This window comes from Mus caroli, unplaced genomic scaffold (genome assembly GCF_978045245.1).
Source record: "Mus caroli unplaced genomic scaffold, Mus_caroli_1 scaffold_7, whole genome shotgun sequence".
NCBI lineage: Eukaryota > Metazoa > Chordata > Mammalia > Rodentia > Muridae > Mus > Mus caroli.
In genome coordinates, this window is record NW_028227262.1 from 95,261,756 (window position 1) to 95,270,000 (window position 8,245).

The window sequence follows — 8,245 nt, forward strand, 5'->3', positions numbered from 1 at the left end:
GGGGACAGAAAGAGAATCACAAAGTGGAATCAAAGCCTTTGTTCTCCTCATTGGCAGTGGTAATGACAGCTCTGGCCCTCTTCTTGGGTTGTAATCTCTTTTGCAGGGAACAGCAGTAAATGTCAACTCTAAAAGCCACCCAGTTTGACAGCAAATGATTTAAGCACCAAGGGTGACAAGAAAACTGTATTTTATCAAGTCACTGGGCTGGCTTTGAGGACTTATTTGCTGGCCTTTTATATCTGATGGGCAAATGTGTCCACAGTAGCAGATGGGAAACTTCAGCCTGGATATATATATAAAATTTTTCACTGTAGTAAAGGATAGACATTGTAGTTGACTCATTCTATTTCTCTAAAAAACACTTTTGGGGCACCCTCATATTTCAGCAAAATGTGGCTCCTCTAGAGAATGGTGCTGCCCTTGTCCCAGTTGGAAGTTAACCCTCCACCCTGAATGCTGTCACTTGGAACTTTCAAAGGAACTCTTGAGTTTGGGAGAGATTTCTTGATTTATCTGAGATTTTGGAATTTTAATTTATTATTTTTACCGAAATTTTTTCCAAGCAATGAAATGTCCCACCCCATGATGCCTACTTTTTCTTCAGTGCTGTGGCTCAAAGCCACAGGGCCACAAGGCAGAGAGCTGTGAGCATGAGATCGGCAGATGATGGGGCTTGAAATCTAGCCTAGGTTCAGAAATTAGGCTCTGTCCGCATCTGCTGAAAGGAAAAGACCTTGTTCAAAAACCATAAGATACTTCTTCAGAAAACAAAGGATTTTACTAAGTTGATTTCTTTTAACTATGCATCAAAATTAAATAAAGCTTTAAGAAAAAAAAGGCTGCCTGAGAGGAAAGAAGACATTGATGAGTGTGTTACAGATGATCAACCCAAGGGGGGTGTGGTGTTAAGCCTATTCTCTGTCTTAACCGTGATGAAACCATGTACACATGATAAAATACAATGACATTGTTCTCAGCATACTCATGAGTGGGTACAAACAAGACCCAAAAGGAAACAGGAACAAGACCCATACTTATCAACGTCCATCATGCCCTTGATGTATTGCCATCAAGAGTTTTAAAATTTCAAATTATGGGTGTAGGTGTATGTCTCTGTGTGGTTCAGTGCACATGCAAGAAGTCAGAAGAAGGCTGCTCACATGGACCAGGAGTTACATACAGCCAGTTGTAAATGGCCCAGCATAAGCATTTGAAACAAACTCTCGTCCTTTGAAGGGCAGCGAATGCCCAGAACACCAAGCCATCTCTCCAGCTCATGTCCTAGTTTTTACACAACTGTGCCATTGGGAACAACTAAGTCCAGGGACACAGATCTCTATCGTTCTCTTGCTGCTGCATGTGGAGCTACAATGACCTGAGAAATTTAAAAGTGCCATAAAACAGTTACCTCACAACAAGCAATACCTGTTTGTTTGTTTGCTTGTTTGAGACAGGGTCTCTCTACATAGCCTTGCCTGTCCTGGAACTCCCTATTTAGACCAGGCTGGCCTTGAACTTATAAAGATCTACCTATGTCCCAGCAATACCTTTAACAGGGTGGTCTTTTTCAATTTCTGGCAAAGCCTCAGATCTCACAGCTACTGGGAAAGATTAATGGATAGCCCTATTTCATGAATAATAGCACGCCTTGGCAGGGAGTAGAGGGGCACGATTCTTGATCGCTGTTGTTCAGTACAAAGACCTTATCCTGAAGATTTTTTCCATTGACATTTAAGAGAGAATATAAATACGGGGGTGTGTGTTTTAAATAAGTCCCAGGAGGCAGGAGCCTGAGCTTACAAATCTTCAGAAGTGTTTTAATAGTCTGTCAAATTCAGTTGACAATGTTTTATCCATTATGGAAGCTATTTCCATAATGATAAAATTAATGGTTTAGAAGGAGAGGGAGAGATTCTTCGACATCTAAGAACAAAAGTCATCCCAGGGGCTTTGTAGATAAATCAGCACCAGCATTCTCTCTGCTAATGAGGAAAACCCATTGCAAGAACATGCCTCCACTGCAAGGCATCATGGGGGCTGGGGGGGGGGGGGGGGACAGCAAAACCATGGAGCGGTGTTCCAGGGTGCCAGATAAAGGGTTGTGCTGCTGAAGAAAATAGTAATACTAACTGTGGCGAACACGGTGAAGGGAGACTTCCCAGGAATCTCAGGCTCCACTGATTCTGTCTTTCACACTCCATCTTCAGTTTTGGTGAAGGACTTCAGTGAGGGGTCTCGAGGGGGAGAGATACAGACAGGGAGAGACAGAGAGAGATACAGAGGCAGAGACAGAGACAAAGAGACAGAAACAAAGAGACTCCAGATGGGGACAGTGTGTGTTCTTCTGTCTCCCTTCTCTCCACTCATTCGCAGAATATACTCAGCCCACTTTGCTCTGTTTTAGGTGAAACAAAATATCAGGTACCTACCCTGTGACCTCCTTGGAGGGGCTGCAGGTTCCTCTGTGGATCACAGCCCTTTCCTTTGTCTACTGCCTCCTTATGCCTCCTTCCTTCCTGCTCTCTCTCTCTCTCTCTCTCTCTCTCTCTCTCTCTCTCTCTCTTGTTTCTTCAGCTGTGTTCCATGGGTGCTAGCAGAAACCTTGGATGGGTTTAACCATGCATTAAATGGCTAAGATATTAAAATAACATTTCAAAAGATTTTTCAAACCAATTCATGGAGTGATCCCATCCCTAAGTGCTTGTGTGTTTTTGTCAGAAGACAGAGATGTCATTTATTATTACCAATGCAAACAATGCTTGGGCAGTGCATTTGACCACCAAACCCAGGGCATGGTTTGTTAGCACGCATATGTATGCCTGCCAGCTTCATCTAAAGCTTGGTTTATTTGCTACCTGCCTTTTTCTGGAAACTTCTTATTCTGACCTGTATGATTATGATTAACTGCCAGCCGTGACCCCTCCTCTCTTGGCTGTGATGTTAACTTGGGGCAGCCAGGATGAGATGAACTGGATTCAAGCTCCTTGTGTTCTGGACACCTATCTTGTACTTATAATGACTCTGGGACAGACTTGGCCTGGGCAGCCTTTGGTGCCATTTGGTAGACTTAGAATATCTGACCCTTCAGGAGCTATGGCATCTGAAACACCAAGTAGTTTTTAAGTTCCCAAACTGGAGCTCACGCATGTTAAATGGGTGCAGAAGAGGAGGATGTCTCCGTTTAAAGTATATTGAAGTCCCATCCTAGATAGGACACTTGCATTTTTAGAGCCCTGAACCTGACTCTGTCATCAGCAATCCCAAGTCTCCTAGGAAGGCCATTCACAACCCTTGATAGCTCCTGGGGTCTTCTCTGATGACTTCAGTAGGACAGTGTGGGAGGGCTTCCCTCCTCCCACATCCATGGTAATCCTCACTGAGTCCTGGAATCTCCCTGGCCATTTCTTCTGTCTCTCCCCTGGAATGCAATGAATGTTTCCATTTGTCTCAGGAAGACACAGTTAATCTCAAGACATAAAATAACAGGCAATTCCATGGTCGCTGGGTGTTTAACAAATGTAGCTAATCATTTCTAAGGGGGTGGGGGTGGGGAAGTGACAGGCCACTGGTCTTTATTATTGTCTGACAGGCAGTTTGGATGAATTAAAATACTGCAACAAAGAGAAATGTTTGTGTCTTCTTTTAACCTTGGAAAGGAGAGAAAGAACGCTTTTAAAACTCTAATGGTTGGTTTAAGATCCAGTTCTCAAGCCTTGGTTACTGAATCCCAGATAAGAATGCAGGATCCAGACATTCCTAGAATGCAAGGACCCAGCAAGGAACACAATACCTTCTTGGTTTGCCATGAATGATGTGTGTGTGTGTGTGTGTGTGTGTGTGTGTGTGTGTGTGTGTGTATGTGTACGTTTTCAAGCTGTTAACAGAAAGTGCCTCTTGTATCATTGTTTTGTACAACCTAGTTGTTGATAATTCGAACCATAGCTTCAGTTATGAGACTTACCAACACGTCCAATCAGTATTGATAAGGCCCAATTATGTCTATATCCTGGCATTTTGTTTCTTTATTCTTGTATTGAATTCAATTTATTGAAAATATAGTGTTAGGAGACTAATGCCTTTAGTTGGATTCTTGTTTGCTGTTTAACTCAAGGCAGTGATGGATGCCAATCACCAATGTGCTGATCTTGATAATCATAGATATCAAGGGCATGTCTGTAATTGGAACAACCATAATTTGCCTTTATACATTTAAGTTAAGGCTACTTGTGCCAGTCAGTGTCCCATTGCTGTGATAAAACACCTAAGACCATCAATAAAAAGAGAGTGAAAATTTTGAAAGGCTGACAGTTTGAGAGGTCACCGCTTGGGCCTGTGGCAGCACAGTATGTCCTGAGAGTGGCAGGATAAGATAGAGAAGGTGTACTCATCTGAACACAAGAGAGAAGAAGCCGAAGGTCTCAACATCCCTGTCAAGGGCAGATCCTTGTCACTTAACTTCTTTCCCATGGCCCCCACATCCTTAGGTCCCACCTAAATCCTGGAAACCTGGCCTTTAGGAACAGGAGCCCTTTGGGGACATTTGGGATCTATGGCATAGCATTATCTTACTATCAAACATTAGGAGTACGAGCACACAAGTCATAATCTGGATGGGTTGAGCTGACTGTCCTGGGCTGTCTACACCCTACTTCCTTTTTGGCGGGACCTCAGGGGAGCCACCCAAAGATCTAAGGCACAGCAGTCACTTTGCCTCAAATTCTCCAGGAAGTCTTTTCTGTCTTTTAATTTGTGGTATAAAAAATACCATATCTGCTTGGACAGAGGTAATTCACTCTTAGCAAACTACCATCACTGATTATGCCAGATGGTTATGAAAGTATAACATAAAAACAAAATTCTAGGTCTTTAGGCCCAGGCTTGAGAATGTGACCTCTGTGACTTAATGCTCCAAGGTATGCTAATCATAAAACAGATAGCGACATTCCTCCACCCACCCGCTGGGTTCAAAGAGTGTTCATTCAAAGAAAGTCACCCTGACCATTGCTGGAACCTGCTATGCAAATGTGCTATTGTTAGGGGCTCTTAGAAACTGTCTTGAGAGAGAACCTGCACAATTATCAGGTAGTCCTTGTGACTCTTGTGACTTTGCACTTCCTTGGGACTCTTAACTGGTATCTTTGGTATTTTCCAACAACGCCCTCCCCACTTCCTTGAGTTGTGGTTTCTTCCTTTAAATACCCCCCTTACCCAGCTACTCGGGGCGCCACTGTCCTCTACCCCTGTGTGGTGTATGACTGTGGGCCCGAGAGCGCTCTTGAATAAAAATCCTCTTGCAGTTTGCAGCAAGACCTTTTCTTGTGAGTGATTTGGGGTGTCGCCTCTCCTGAGTCAGAACGTGGGGGAGTCCTCACATTGTGGGTCTTTCAGTTATATAAGGGGCTTTTCATATAGAAATCTATTAGACTTCAAAAGAGAATTCTGAGTACTATGTGTATATGATGATGACTATTAAAAATCCTTCATCTGGAGAGATGGCTCAGTGGTTAAAAGCATTGAATGCTCTTCCAGAGGACCTGGGTTTAGTTCCCAGCACCTACGTGGAAGCTCACCACTGTCTATAACGCTAGCTCCAGAGGATCTGATACTGCCACACAGAACACCAAATGCACATAAAATATAAACTAACCAATTCTTTTTTTAAAAAGCTTTAAAAAATCTGGTTTTAAAAGATGACTCAAAATTTAAACAAAAACCCTAGCTGATGTGTATTTATAGAGAGAAAATTAAAAAATTAAGTAGCCAGTGATCAGAATTTCAAATATACGTGCAGGCATGGTGAGGCACAACTATCCCAGCACTAAGAAGGCTGAGGTTGGGAGACTACATAGCCAATCCAAGGCTATCTGGGTAGCATACCGAGACCAAGTTAAAAAGAAAAGAAAAGAAAAGAAAAGAAAAGAAAAGAAAAGAAAAGAAAGGAGAGGAGAGGAGAGGAGAGGAGAGGAGAGGAGAGGAGAGGAGAGGAGAGGAGAGGAGAGGAGAGGAGAGGAGAGGAAAGGAAAGGAAAGGAAAGGAAAGGAAAGGAAAGGAAAGGAAAGGAAAGGAAAGGAAAGGAAAGGAAAGGAAAGGAGGGAAAAAAGGGAGGGAGGGAGGAAGGAAGGAAGGAAGGAAGGAAGGAAGGAAGGAAGGAAAGAAGGAAGGAAATACAAACAAACAAACTTCAGATATACTTAATAGCTATTAATGTAAAGAAAAACTAAGGAATTCTGGACAATATTGCAGGTTAATCTGGCAGGAAAGGAACTTCTTATATAGGCAACTTCTTCATCTCTGCAATGGAGTTGTCTTCAGTTTCTTCCCTATCAGTAGCAGAAAGGAAAAGAGTGTGTATTAATAGCAACAAACTTGGCAGACATAAATGGATTAATGTTTAAGCTTTGTCTCTGAGATTTGGCAGGAGAGACGCTATTTACTGTTACTGGCTGCCTACTTGGGCACGAAGAGAGGAACTGGACAGTCAGCCGTGCTTTCCAAATCCCTGCGTCGTCTGAACTGAGTTACGTCCCTTTTGAAAACTGGGTGTCATGAATAAAAACTTAGCATAAAGCCAAACGCTCCACATGTTCAAAAGACAATTTCCCACCGGTTCCCCTCCACTATCAAACCCTTAAAACCCCATGTGCTGGCGAGCTGACGAGCAGACTCTGTCTTTGGGTACCATATGCACTTTTAATCTCCATATTGGGGCCAAGTGTGCTGGCACAGGGTAGATCCAGCTGTGGTAGGGAGCTATGAAATGGTGATTTGGAGATCTGTCATCTGTCATAGCCATGTCCCATGTTGATGGACAGAAGAACATCCAAAGAGAGGCGGTGCCAGTCAGGGAGAGCACACTGATTTTTTTTTTTTAATCTGTACTTTACCTGGATTCTTTCATTGAAGCTGCTGAGTCCCCTATGATGCTGTGCTCAGCATCGTACCTCGTTACTATGTGTGTTTAATCCTGTAGGCAGTGCTGTTCAATGGAATGCAGAGCCATGATGGAAGCTATCCAAATGAGCAGTTCTCACGCAATTGGTGACTGACACCAGGCGCTTTAAATGCAGCAAATGTGACTGAGACACAGATTTTTCTTTCACATTTTTGCTGCTGCTCAAATACAGAGTTCCTGCCCACCCTTCCTTTGTCTGGTTCCCTCTCATGAGAACTTTTGGAAGACTGTTACATTTGTCCAAATGAACTAAAGGTGCAATTAACCTTGACACGATACTGTTTGTTTCCCTGCAGACTTTATTTGGATCCCACCAGACTCCACCCTGCTATTTTTCCACATTGCCTTTAGGCATCATTTCTTTAGTCTTAGAAGCCTGATGCTTAGTGGGTTTACTCTTAAGTGGCACGTGTTGAGTGGCTCCTAAAGGACACAGCTCTGCCGGGTCCCCCCACCTGTGCCCTAGTTAATGTTGATGGCGTCCAAAGTGGAGGCATTTCTACTTCCAAGTTACAGAGGAGAAAATGAGATGCAGCCCGACTGTGACTTAACGGTCCTTATAGCACCAGTGACTGGCAGACAGAATGTCTGATAGCTTCCAGGGTCTCCTGACCCCCAGTAACATGCACTTCCCATCACCTGTAGGCACTTTTCTTTTCCATGGTGACTTGGATGACTTAAAACTCACAGGACACTGGGCCATGGCGTTTATTATTAAGACACGTGGGAAATCGTTATGTCCTTGGATAACATTTTAAACACAGGCAGCCTTCTTGGAGTGGAAAAGGTCTCACTATTCTGGAAGAATGGTTCATCCTCTTGATGACCTCTGGATTGATGTTGGATCCAAAGTCCTGGGACCTTGTCTGTATTTACGCTGTCTCCCCGAGTGAGCTCATTCCTTTCTGTGGCTCTAAATAACATCTGCAAACGGATGCGACTCAGATTTACAGCTCTGGATATAACCTTGCCCTGCCACACCACCTGTCTCACCCCTGTGGTCTCCCTTTGGAATTCTGCTTCTACTCTTGAGTTTTGAGTGAAAAAGTAGTAAGTGCACATGTACACACACACACACACACACACACACACACGGTGACGTACAACAATTCAAGATACATGTATGCTTAACAGTATACCTCTACTAGGTCAGGACTAGATTCCTTTATGTCGATACCTTCGAAAGCTTTTAAAGATTATTTTAACTTTTGGCACTTGAAACCCTCTTATTTTCATCATTTTAATATATATGACTAATCGTCAATCTTAGATTCTGGTTTGTTTTAGTGT